The sequence below is a fragment of the Octopus bimaculoides genome, chromosome 4 (assembly GCF_001194135.2).
Source record: "Octopus bimaculoides isolate UCB-OBI-ISO-001 chromosome 4, ASM119413v2, whole genome shotgun sequence".
NCBI classification, from domain to species: Eukaryota; Metazoa; Mollusca; class Cephalopoda; order Octopoda; family Octopodidae; genus Octopus; species Octopus bimaculoides.
Window position 1 is genome coordinate 59,658,948 of NC_068984.1, and position 13,591 is coordinate 59,672,538.

At 33.4% G+C, this 13,591-nt stretch overlaps 1 protein-coding gene across 3 annotated transcripts in view; it reads right to left on the bottom strand.

Annotated features, from left to right (window-relative positions):
* The window catches only part of LOC106883440 (adenomatous polyposis coli homolog), a 188,253-nt gene that overhangs the window by 44,519 nt on the left and 130,143 nt on the right, over window positions 1-13,591 (bottom strand). The window lies entirely within an intron of this gene.

The window sequence follows — 13,591 nt, forward strand, 5'->3', positions numbered from 1 at the left end:
GTTTCAGTTCTGACTATCTTATTTGGAGCTGTTTCCAAACATATTGTAACTAAAACTAGATACCCACTATTTAATTGTCTTTCGTTTTTTTTTTTTTTTTTTTTTAAAGATATTTTGGTCAATGGTTCTCAAACATGTGCAGTGATGCAAGAGGTATGTGGGTGCACTGGATTTTAAAAAAATATAATTTGAGGCTTTTGAAAATTCATGTTGATTCATCAGTGTCTTGAAAAATGAATTATTCATAATTTTTTGTCATATACAAGTATGATTATTAAAATAAAGTAAAGAATTTTCTCTATCTTTTTTCTAAATTTTTAACTATAAAACAGTTTATTTGATCTCTAGTAGGCTATGAAATCAAAAAGATTGAGAAACACTGCACAGAATGATTTGAGGAAGATATGGACGCTATTTCTAACAAATAAAGAGACCATGCTGAAGTTACCTTGTCACAGTGGTTGCTAGTAAGTTTTTTATTTTCATTGTGTATATGAGTAGAAGAGTTTCTGTTCCCTTTTGGTACAGTAAAAAAATATAGGTGCTGGCATAGCTGTGTGGTAAGAAGCTTGCTTCCCAAACACATGGTTGGGGTTCAGTCCCACTGTGTGACACTTTGGTCATGTGCTTTCCACTATGGTCTAGGGCCAAACAAAACTTCATGAGTGGATTTGGTAGACAGAAAGTGAAAGAAGTCTATCATATGTGTGTATGTGCATGTCTGTGTTTGTCCTCCCTCCACACACTCAACAATCAGCAAAAAGGGTTCACTAGAATAAGTGCCAGGCTTAAAAATAAATACTGGTGTCAATTTGTTCAACTAAAGGCGCAGGAGTGGCTGTGTGGTAAGTAGCTTGCTTACCAAGCACATGGTTCCGGGTTCAGTCCCACTGCGTGGCATCTTGCGCAAGTGTCTTCTACTATAGCCTTGAGCCGACCAAAGTCTTGTGAGTGGATTTGGTAGACAGAAACTGAAAGAAGCCCGTCGTATATATGTATATATATATATGTGTGTGTGTGTGTGTGTGTGTGTGTGTGTGACCCTAGCATTGCTTGACAACCGATGCTGGTGTGTTTATGTCCCCGTTACTTAGCGGTTCGGCAAAAAGAGACCAATAGAATAAGTACTAGGCTTACAAAGAATAAGTCCCAGGGTCGATTTGCTCAACTAAAGGCAGTGCTCCAGCATGGCCGCAGTCAAATGACTGAAACAAGTAAAAGAGTAAAAGAATATACATACATATGTATATATTCTTTGAAAAAATATAAAGCTCAAGATGGTGCCTCAGCCTAGCAGCAGTTGAAAGATTGAAACAACTAAAAGATACTCCTTATACACCTAAACTACCTCCCTAAGCTTAATAACATATTGTTTAAGAGCAACTACTGTTGTTTAGTTATCCGTTAAGACAGTTGGATGTCTACAGTTAGACCACATTAGGTGAAAGCATTTTTTTTCTTGATGCACTATGAAGAAGACATTGCAAATGAGGCACCAACCATAATTTCTATCCTTATCTCAATAATCCTGATGACAGAAGCTCTAAGAAAATCTAGGAGCAGAGACTGTTGTAATAGTAATAAGTGGCATCAAATAACATTTGTTGGCAGTTCTTCAGTGTAGGGTCTATTTTATTGAGTGTTAATGATGTTGAGAGGGTGAAATGTATCTGGACATAGTAATAATTAAAAAGAGAGAATTTGATTGGTAAAGCAATTTTTATCATGATAAAGTAGGTTAGAGGGTGGTGTGAATGTGTGCTAGGATGGTGCTTCTTACCCAAAGGCTTCAGTTTGCAGGTGATAATTCTTGAGTGTAGTTCATAATTGTATGGCTTAGCCAGAATATTCTGATGTCAGACATGGCTGGAAGGTTTTGTTTTCCCCAAATGCTTCAGAGCCAAGGTCAAAGAAAATACTGGTATATGGGTTTGAAGAGAACGCTTCTTCCCAGAGGTTCTGATCCTATGTAATAGGACATTTAAGAGTGGGGAGGGAGGGAGAGAGAGAGAGAGAGAAAGGGGGAGAGAGAGAAAGAGAAAGAGAGAGAGAAACTCAAGTGTGTTTAACTGATAAAGACTAAGATTAGAACAGATTCAGTATGATGGTTAAGCTACCAACAGGGCCAATTCCCCTATCGCATGTTAACTCAGTTGCTAATCTAAAGAAATGATTTCTTATAACAGTTGTTAGTACAGATGAATCTCTTGCAATTGAATATCCTTATGTTGTTGTTGTTATTATTGGTACAGCCTTCTTGTTGATGGTGCCACCTTCTCATAACCTGTATTGCAGCTGCATTGCTAAACTATTTAGGGGTTGTTGATTTATAGAATTTGGTAGTGTATGGGGTGTGTACATGTATGATGTAGTGTAATATATAGAGTTGTTTTTGTTTGTTTCTGTTCATTTAGCTATCCCAGACAGGTAGGTCAGGAGTAAAGTAAATTGCTGCCAAATCGGAAGAAAACTGGTAGAGGCTGGCCAGTGTGTGTGTGTGCGCGCGCGCGCTTGTGTGTGTATGTGTGTGTACAAACAGAATATTATATATCTAAAGTGTAATATATATTTGATTTATTCTGAACTACATTCAAAGCCATATTTTGAATGTGTCTAAATCAAGTAGAAATAATAAATATTTATAATTGAAAAATAAAATGAACTTAAGAGAAATAAATTGAATAGGTCAATGACATGAATTTTAGGTAAGTCATTTAGTGAAGGTATAATGTACTGAAATATGTACATGTTGTGATGAGAGTTATTACACCTCCTTGCGAGAGATAAACTGATCCAAGTAGAGTATAAATAGTAATGATCCAAGTGAGTTCAGAAGTTCAGAGTTCGGAGCTGAGTGAAGTTCGTGTTGGTTTGCAGGGGAGTTGGAAGGCGCTAGTTGGTTAGTTTGCAAGGAATATTGATTGTTGGTTCGTAAAGAGATTTGTCTGGTTATTTATCTTATTTATGGTACATAAGTTATGTTACAACATCTGGCAATGAGGTTTTCGAAGCTCATGTAAGTTATTTAACAATTTGTTCGTGATACAACTTGTTAAATAATGGAAGACCTATTAGCTTCCATAGTACAGTTGCAAAAGCAACAATAAGAGTAGCAACAGGAGTTGTAGAAGCAATTACAACAACAATTATTGGAGCTATATTCAAAGAAGTTCAAAAATGAGGTAAGTTTGTTTTTGGCAGATCGCATTTCAAACTCAATTAATGAATTATAACCCAGAGGAGGGTATAACTTTTTGCATCATACTACAGAAGGTATGAGGAGATTTTTAAGCAAGATTCCAAATCATGGTCAGACAAACAAAAAATGATATTGTTATTTTGAAAATTAGCTCTGTTAGAGTATGAACATTACTGTAATTTCATATTGCCCAAAATACCCAATCAAGTTTGTTTTAAAGAAACAATAAAATTACTTTCCAACATATTCGATGATAGAACTTCTCTATTTAACACTCAAATAGACTGTGGGAATATAATGAAAAAAGAGAATGATGATTTTATCACATACGCAGGAACAGTCAACAGAATGTGTGAAAGTTTTAACCTCAAAGAACTTACACCTGAGATGTTCAAGTGTCTTATTTTCGTACAAGGCCTTACAGCAAGCAAAGATACAGAAATTTGGGTAAGAATTCTTTCTAAATTGGAACAAGCAAACCGAGATCTAACCTTACAGTCCATGGCAGAAGAATGCCAAAGGATGGTAAACCTGAAACACGATGTAGAAAATATTCAAGGAAAGGATTCCTCAAAAATACAGATATGCCGACCAGGAAAGAACAACCAAAGAAGAATGTTACGTTCTAGTCCATGTTATGGATGTGGATGGGGCTGGATGCATTTCAGGAAAGACTGTCCATTTAAAAATCAAAAATGTTACAGTTGCAATAGAATTGGTCACAGGAGTTCATACTACAAAACAATATTACAAAGGTCAAACATTAAAAATCCTAGAGTGCTCTCCGCAGAAACAAAAATCGACTCCCAAATAAGAAAATTTGTGCAAGTAAAAATAATACATATTAAACTTCAATTGGATACTGGAAGTGATATTTCAATAATAAATATGGGCATATGGAAGAAAATGGGGAAACCCATGTTGAGAAAAACAGTAAAATCTGCTCATACCGTGACAGGCAACAAATTACATTTCATAGGTGAAATGTGGACTCGTACCACATTTTGAGGGAAAATATGCAAGGCCAAAATCTTTGTCATTAAAAATGCAATTGATCTGTTGGGTACTGATTGGTTAGAATTATTTAGTTTATGGGGCCTCCCCATAAATCTCTATTGTAAAAATGTAAATGGTTGTCCCTCTAAAAATAATTTGTCTGAAGAATTAAAGAGAAAATTTTTAAAAATGTTTTCCACAAGTACTCTTAGACAAACTAGGTCTATACACAAAGACCGAAGTGTGTTTTGAATTAGATGATAACGTTACACTTGTGTTCAAGCTTAATTGGATGATGAGTTGGACAGATTGGGAAAAAACGGAATCACTGAAAAAGTGGATTATGCAAAATGGGCAGCTCTGACCATATGCATAAAAAGGAAATTAGTGAAAGCATGTAGAGGCTGCATATTGGTGACTAAAGAACCACCACCAAAATACCAATCGTGGCCGGAGACTGAGATCCCATGGTCCAGGATACATATCGACTACACTGGACCAGTGAACAGTGCATACTATCTAATCATTGTGAATAGCTATACAAAGTGGCCAGAGGTATGCAGATGTAATAAACTCACAGCAAAGACAACAATAAAGTTCCTACTCGAGTTATTTGCTCGATATGGTGTTCCAGACATTTTAGTTTCAGATAATGGAATACAATTCACGGGATATGAATTAAGAAATTTCTGCAAAATACATGCCATAAAAGCACATCTTTATCCATCCCTACCACCTGAGGTCAAATGGGAAGGCATAAAGATTTGTCAACACATTCAAAAGAGCTCTAAAGAAAGCTAGGAACAAGCTAGATAATGAAGAGTCACTAACAAAATTTTTGAGAATATATAGAATAATGCCAAATCCAAATATTAATTCAGGAAAGTCACCAGCAGAGTTAATGTTCACACATAAAATAAAATCGATTTTCAATAAATTATTGCCAGGAAAAATACATATAAAGGAAAGACAAAAAATACATTTGAAAGAAATACAAGAAATATTACAAAGCATTTCAAAGTAGGAGATAAAGTTCATTTTAAAAATTACAAAAATGGTAAAGAAGGTTGGTTGGGAGGATGGCTTGTAGTCAAAAGATTAGATAACATGATGTATTTAATTAAAGGACAACATCCAGGACATAAGAGACACCTTAACCAGTTAAAGATTAGACATACAGAAGAACGAAGAATAATATGATATGTTTGAAGAGCCAGCACTGAGTGATATTGAACGCTGTAGAATTAGCTTCAGAAAATGAAAATAGACTGAATATCTGGAAGTAATACCTAAACAAAAAAGATATTAAATTTTCAAAAAAAGAAAAGAAAAAAACCCAACAAGAATGCTAACAAGAGTGCTTAGTATAACAAAAAGAAAAAGTGGTGTGTGCAACAAGCAATACTACCTTAAAAGTCGGGTAACAATTATGATACAACAGCTACAAAAGAGGGAGAGATGTTGGAAGAAAAAAGGAAAAGGAAAAATTCCACTTTCTCACAGTAGTTGAAATCTCAAAAGGGGAGATGTGATGAGAGTTATGACACCCCTTTGTGAGAGATAGATTGGTCCGAGTAAAGTATAAATAGTAACAATCCAAGTGAGCTCAGAAGTTCAGAGTTCATAGTCAAGTGAAGCTTGTGTTAGTTCGCAGTGAAGTCGGAAGGTGTTGGTTGGTTAGTTCGCAAGGAATATTGATTGTTGGTTCGTAAGAGATTTGTTAGTTTGTTACATTGTTTTTACTGTTGTTTGGTTATTTTATTTATTGTACTTAACAAATTACATTACGACAGTACACTAAAAATTCTGTATTGAAATTTACCTCCAAGCTGGAGAAAGTAAAGAAAAACCTAGTGACAACCATTAAAAAGTTAATCCTTTTATTCTTTTATTTGTTTCAGTTATTGGATTGTGGCCATGCTGTAGCATTGCCTTGAAAGATTTAGTCGAGTAAATCGACCTCAGTACATATTTTCAAAATCTAATACTTATTCTATTGGTTTCCTTTTGTTGACTGCTAAGTTACAGGAATGTAAACAAAACAACACCAGTGAAACACAAACAATACACACACAAACACATGCAAATGGCTTCTGCACAGTTTCTGTCCTCCAAATTCATGCTCAGGATATTGGTTAGACCAGCGCTATAGAAGAAGACACTTTCCCAAGGTGCCATAGAGTGAGACTGAACTCGAAGCGATGTGGTTTCAAAGCAAACTTCTCAACTACACAGCCATGCCTGTGCCTATAACTCTTCTTGAAATTATCTCCCCTTTTTCTCCTGTGAGTCACTCACAATTGCTACTAGGGTTTTTGTTTTATTACTCAGACTAAAACGGAAATTTCAATTAAGAATTTTTTTCTTGTATATGTATGGCATCCAGAATATAACCTTAACTTACATAATAAATACTGATTTCAAATTTTGGCACAATGCCGGCAATTTAGGGTGAGGGGTAAGTCGATTACTTATTTCACCAACCCTGGTACTTGTTTTATTGACCCTAAAATCCTGAAAGGATGAAAGCAAAGTTGACCTTGACAGAATTTGAACTCAGAACATAAAGACGGATGAAATGCCACTAAGCATTTTGCTTGGCATGCTAATGATTCTGCCAGCTCACTGCCTTACCTACATAATAAATATTAACACTTTATCTTCTCTAAGTTAAACTGAATATGTAAGATATATTTATTTACTATTTATATATTTATATTGCTAAGTTTTTTTTTTTTAAGGGAAGTAGAAGATACAGGAGAGGTAGACAGAAAATCAATGATAATAATTTCTTATATAGACTCAGGACCAGAAAATTTGGATTAGGAGAGGAAGAGATAAATCAGTTATACTGACTGTTGCACTTGATTGGTACTTTATTTATCAACCTGAGAAAATGTCAGGCAAAGTTGACTTCAAAGTGATTTGAACTTAGAACATAAAGGGTCATAGTTAAATACTGAAAGGTATTTTGTTTGATACTTCAACAATTCTACCAATCTATCAAAAATAAGTAGGAAATGTAATTGACTAGTTCTCTCCCATTAAATTTCAGGCCTTATGCCTATAGTTGAAAAGATTACTATAATTATAATTGATGAGTAATTTCTTGTTTTTTCCCACTTCATCTTATCACAAAGACAGCACAGAACAACTACTACTACTACTAGAAGGAAAAACAATAATGCCCCTTCCACACACATATGTACCAAAAAAATCAAGACATGAATCTTTTCCACCTGTGAGAAATTAGAAACTAAAAAAATTGTTTGAAGTGGTTGGTGGGTTTGAAGATGGTTGAACAGGAAGCTGTTGGAATTCTTGAGTTTTAATTTCATTATGATCATTTCTTTTCTACAAGTAAAGCATGTGTCATTAACATATAATATTGGTATTTTAAAGTATACTGATGCTCTCGGTAAAGACATATACATTTCGTGTTACTTCTTTGGTTCACGATTTGATACTTATGCCTGCATATTTACTTTTTGATCAAGCAGACCTATGATCAACGGTGTTTAAGCCATGTCTGTTTCAGTCTATTTCATGATAGTATGGTGTGATGAAGGGGGTTCAGCTGCTGTTTTAGCATATCAAGCAACAACATAGAGGCTTCCTCTTAGTCAATCAATCATCAGAATTTTATTGTGTCATATATGTCGTTGTGGTGCTTTAGTCAAAGGCGAGGCCCAATTAAAAAGGCCTATGATTAAAGACACTCAAGTGTGACCATCCAGTAGTTTTATTTTTCAAACATAACACCTAAGAATCTAATATGCTTTTGTTGTTTTTTTAGATGCTAGAGTGTGATAGAAGGGAGAAATGGTTGAACTCTCAGAAATTCTTTTATTGGCTTGAATGTGAAAATAGTGGTACAGGAATTTAGATATTCTATGTTTATCATATTCTGTCTTCTAATATTTTCAGAACTGGTTAAATTACTGATATAAATGATATATAAGACAAATTCAATCAATTATAGCCTCTCTACTTAAACTGAATTTGTCAATATGTTTTGCTTCCTTTCTTAACATGGCAGAGAAGTGGGAAGATATTTGGCAGCTAATTTTAGAAGAGTGAATAACTGTGAAGAGACTCCTTTGTAATCTTGGGTAGTAACAGCTCACAGCTACAAAAAGAAAAACAAAAACAGAAGCAGTATATAATTAAAAGGTGCTTCATTAACTTGCAGTATTGGTTTTCAGTCCTACTATGGGCCTAAGGAAACATTACAGAATGTTCTCACTGTAGGACTCAAACCTATAATCAACATACTGGGTCTACAGAACAGACTGGTCAGTGGAGATGATATAACATTTTCATATCACTACACTGAGTCTCATTCAACAAACCATTGCATATTAGAGCTGGTAGTGTGGTCCTCAACTAGATGGACTACTGAATCTGTGGATTGCACAACTGAAACCTATATGCCATAGGCCTGTGCATTCAAGGTTGACTAGGAAAACACATCAATAACTATCTGTCTACTATGAAAATAGATTTGTACTTAAGCAAAGTATGTAATTATTGAACAATCTCTAACTTTTTTATTTCCATTAATATTGCTTTCATTGATAGATTTTTACTTCACTGTTCTTATAATCAGCCATCTCAATGCATACAACATATTTACAATATAGGTGTGTATGTAAGTATGCAAACATACTCAAACAGACACATTTGATATTCTATATTTGCAGTCCTTTGGATTAAGTATATCACTCCTAGTTAATGGTTTCTCATAGATTTTTTTGGTTCCAGTGAGACAATTTTAGTGCAACATTCACTGCAAAACTAAGAAAACACTTCAACTATAAGTTTTTATAATACAACATAAGGGTATTCAACATACTTATTCTAGATGTATCTATAACTATAAAGATAAATATTTTCACAAAACCACAGGGGCTCATTAGTGTGGTGCATAGCTCTTGAATTCTATAGCATTAAACAGATCGGAGAATGAGAAAATAAATATCCTTTTACACAAGACAGCAGTATTCTACTGCAGCATACGAACTACTATACCCTATACAGCACATAGGACAACAGTGAGTACAACAGTATACTATTACTGTAAGTAATATTCCTTGTAAATCTTGTACCTATTTCACAAACCTGAAGGTGATGCATTATGCAAAATTTAGTGTCCTGCCCAGGGACACAATAAAATATCAGAAATAGTTATGAAAGTGCCAGATTTAGTCAGCTACTTTATCTTTAAAACCTCTAATTAACACATATTATAATCTACAGGAAGATGAAAGGCAGAATTAATCATAGCCATAGTTCAAACTAGCTTTGAAGTAGTAGTAGTAGTAGTAATAATAATAATAATAATAATAATAATAATCTATTAATTGAGATATCTTAATAAGATATGATGAAGTACTACAAAATATAAGTATATGAGTCTCTGCCATTTTCAATGATGAGTATACACTTGTTTGCTTGACTGAATTAATTGTTCATTAGTTTAGTGTGTCAGTGGTTGAGTAACTCACTGCTATATGTACCCTTAACATAATTCTTAGGTACAGTGCAATTTATGTTACAAAGTTGTACTATTGAATTACAAGTACAATCCATCTGATAGGCTTCCGCATAGTATCCCTCACCCAATTTCGCTCTCAAGACTTTGGTTGGCCCAGGCCATGTTAAAAGACACTCACCCAAAATTCTATACAGAAGTATTGAACCCAAGACATCTTAATTGTGAAGTGAATTTCTGAACCATTTGGTCATGCTATGTCCACAATGATGCACTATCTTAATAATAGTGCACTGAATTCGCTGGGTTCTGATTATAGATAACAATTCACAAAAATAAATTTACATTCTCTGTGTATGTGAAATATTTCTACTTTAAGGAAACTAGTTCCTTTGTATGTTAAATTCATGAGAAAAGACTGTTAACCGTGGGTAGGTGCTACAACTTGTTGTTAAACATCAGAAGCACTGTTTAATTGAACAACTATTTCAGAATTTGAATTTTGTTAACTTGAGTCTATAATCACCATATCAAGTATATAGGAACAGAATGGACAATGAAAAAGATAATGTAGTAAGTCCAAGATCTTTATACTGAATCTTACACCATAAACCACTGCACATCAGGAGTCAGCAGTATGGTCTTCAACTAAGTGGATTATGGAATCTGTGCAAATCAGGGCTGACAATGGATACTACCACAATCTATTGTGTTGTAATATTTACTACAAAATAGATTTGTGTTTGAACAACATATGTAATTATTGGAAAATCCCCAATTTTTTTTTCATTTCTCTCTAATGTTGCTTTCATTGATAATTTCAGTAATTAAGAATGAGATTTTTCATAGTGCTCAAGTTTATTGATATTTTAATTCTTAAACTTCTTTTATGATCCAGGATCATAGGAGGCCAAATCATAAAGATATCAGACAATCTGCTGAAAGTTCAGTTAGGCTTGTATCTCAACATTGTACTGTGCCATCACTGCATTGAATCCATGTCCAATACATTTAACTATCAATGGCTCAACTCAACCAAAGGGGAAATTACTATAAAATGAGGAGCAGCACTCTATAATTAACAAGTGTTCCATCAGCTTGCAGTGATCAGTCTGTTGTTAGATGATCAAGTCACTTACTTGACATTTTATGATGACAAACTCTCAACTCTCTTAACTTACAGGAAAGACTAATAGAATAACACTGTGGGAGCTTCTACACAGTTACTCAACCTGCAACAAAACGGAGCCAATTTTCCTTCAAATAGCATCTGTAATACAACTATTCACTGTAGACCTATGTATAATATACTAGGGTCAAAAAGCTGAATAGTCAAGGCTGCAGTTGCTTTGATCTTAAGTCTGTTCAATCAGGACTAGCCTGGGGCTAAACAAAAATAACTCATCTTTTCTGGTCACATCCACTGAAGGGGTTGAGCTCAACATAAACCAGTGAAGCACTTATCAATTTTTACAGTGGTGCCACTGCTAACATCAAAGACTTATTACCATCCAAGAGTGCATATTTAGAGTTAGGTAAATTGCACCATTTAAGAATTAACTGTCTTGGTCACAGACACAATAGTACTAGGATATAAACTCAAGTCTTTTCAACTAGTTTATGGCACTTTGTTAGTGTGGCCATCAATGCTTTTACAACACAGTTAAGCTAAGCTAAATGCATTATCTACTCACTCTTTTTGAATACACAGCTATAAGCAGTAAAATAAATGTAATAAAAAAATGTTAAAAAGGAGAATAAATTGTTTTGTTGTGTTTAAGAGGACTAGTCTAATGTTTCAAGTGGTACCGTTCATTTGAAAAAGGATTCTACTTAAAAATTTAAACTTTTATTCTTCATCACAGCAAACCAATTTATTCCATTTTATACTGTTTATAACTATTAATTGTAAATGTAGAACATCAATAGTTTCCTTGGATCCCACTGTTTACTTATTCATACAATAGTGCAAAATTCACTTTCCATTTTAAAACTGACTTCTTCAGCCATCAAATTTGACTGCTCACATGTTTTTCCCCCTTAAGAGTTATCTTAAAGAAAGAGCTGATGTAAACAAACCCCAAACACTCCAGAGACTGGAGAATTATATTCAACAAGAAATTAGAGCACTGAAGTCAGATACATTACAAACTCTATTGCAAAACTACCAAGAAAGTTTGACCCCGTGAAGTTGAAAATGGGAAATATTTGCAACATGTTATATAACTTTTACAGCTACACTGCATAATGGCTAGTACAGTTAAATGTTCTAGATATTGTTTTTAATGCTTAAAATGAACACAAGATAATACAATGGATCGAAATTTCAATTCAATGGAAGTGAAAAGGTATTCAAGAACTAAAATCAAGAAAGATGAAATCTGAAATTGTGATTCAAACTTAAAATGAAAATCAATTTTAAGCAATAAAATTTTTAAAAAATCATTTTTAAAAATTGAAACTTTGAATTTAAATATCAATTTTTAAACAATGTTTTTAATCTATTCTTTTTTTCATTTCATTTATGAAAACATTTTATTCTTATCAGGTATTTCAAACAAAAGCTCAATTTGCTTTATTTTACTTTTATTAAATATGAACTAAAAAAAAAATTACTGAATTAAATTTGTGATTTCAGGTCTATGTAATACATAAAAGTTGATGAAATGGAATTAACTAATATGAAATCATTTTGCAAATATTCAGTTAAACAAAATAGTTAAAGAGAGCAATAGATTAATTACTACATGACTGCATTTATTAACTGATATTTATTTCAATGTGATGATAAAAATTAAGAAAAAAAAAAACAAAGAAAAAAACTATCATTTGGTCTCTTTCTCTTGAATGTTTATAAATTGGTTGCAATTAGGCTATATTTAATAATAATGAGAAAAACAGAGACACAAAAAGAGAGAAGAGAATTGACAGACTGTATACAAATACTATATTGATTTTAGCAAAATCTACTGCAGTGTTTCGAATTAGCAATTATTACAGGTCAATACAAAGAGTGGAGAATAACAAATAGTTGAAGAGTGAATGGAAATGTTTGTTGGATTGTTAAATCAATAAGGAATAGAGAAAGGGAAAAGGAAAAGATAAATGGAACACAGCGATTAAATAGAACAAGTGGCAAAGATAGAATGAAATAAACTTCAGCATAATATCAAAATAATCTATTTAGAAGACTGTTTTCTGAACAGAGAATTACATGTTGAAATAGTATGTATCTCTCAGTGTGTATCTATATATCTTTTTTTTTTTTTTTGGAGACTGGTTTCAGTCATTTGACTGTAACCATGATAGTGCACCAACTTCAGAAGGTTTTCATCAGTTACATCAATCCCAATACTTAATACAGTCCTCATTACTGTATTTATTTTGAGATGCTCTGTGTTTCTTTCAATTACTTTAAATATACAGTGTTAGGAACATAAACTGTGACTAAGGTTTGGTGGAAGATTTTAATTCAAAACTTATGAAAACAAGACATTTGTACTCAGAACCAGAGCCGGTTTCAGCCAGGTTGGTAATGAAAGGGCTAAAGCACTTGACAGTGTAGGTAACTTGAAAGAAATACAGAGCATCTCAAAATAAATACAGTAATGAAAGGGTTAAAGGTGTGAAACCAATGGTCCCTCTATGACTGGCCATAACTTTTAACTATGATAGTTGGACATTTATTATCCTTATGATAATCAACATTATAACAATTTTTCCCATTTCTCGAAGCATCAAACTAATAATTTCAATCATGAACTTATCCTGTTTTTATTCATTTATTTATTGTTAGGGGTTCTTTGCCATGTGTGTGTGCAGTGAGTGAAGTAACATGCACATGAATCTAAGCTATGATTAAGGATGCTCCTCAAAATCTTTCATCAACAATCCTGGTTCAA